We start from the raw sequence: 813 nt of genomic DNA, 5'->3' as shown, positions 1-813 counted from the left end.
GTCTGTATCTATCTCTTCTACTCTTCTCTCTCTCTCTCTCTGTCTCACATACACACACACACACACACACACACACATACATCTTGGTTTTAGTTCGTCTTCAGTCTTCCTGCGAGACATTTTTATTAAAGAGCATTTAAAAAGGTCACAAAAGAGTTCACGCAGACTTGCACACAGAAAGAGTCTTGTATGTGTGCTCCGTGCGCCAGTACGACACACATAGGCACGCACCACAAACACAACACCACAACACTACAACAACCACACCAAACCCCACAACACCCAAAAACAAAACACACAGGTCTCTCCAACACGCAAAATTAAGGGGAAGTGTGCTCCAAAACCGTAGGAATGCTTACACCTGGCACAGATCTGACAAGAAGTGCTGAATCTTCTGCAATAATTACAGTATATTGCTATGGTTACTAGGTCACACTCACACGCACACCTACACACGTCTTATCCCAGTAATCAAGTGTTTTTTAAGTCAAAGGAACAATGGCGAGCTGCTGCAGGTTTCGTGCTTTTGATGGCTTTTTAGTCTTTTGTGTTAGACATTAGACATTAGTCACAGCTTTCTATAGCTCTGCATCGCCCAGCACATAGCCACATCCCAGTGATTCTCCTTAATGATTTGCTTTGGGGGGAAAAAAAGACCATTTCTTGAAACAATATATATATTTATAATTCAAAAAATGAAGAAATCAGAGCACAGGCTTATATTCAAATAAAAAAAACGGACAGTTTGGTTTAATCAGCTTGGGTTGAACCAAGTTTTGGTGAAGAAAGACACAGCTCTGTGTGTGTGTGTGT

The sequence above is a fragment of the Morone saxatilis genome, unplaced genomic scaffold (genome assembly GCF_004916995.1).
Source record: "Morone saxatilis isolate NCDOM2014 unplaced genomic scaffold, NCSU_SB_2.0 Contig0, whole genome shotgun sequence".
NCBI lineage: Eukaryota > Metazoa > Chordata > Actinopteri > Moronidae > Morone > Morone saxatilis.
Note: the sequence above shows the minus strand (reverse complement) of the source record.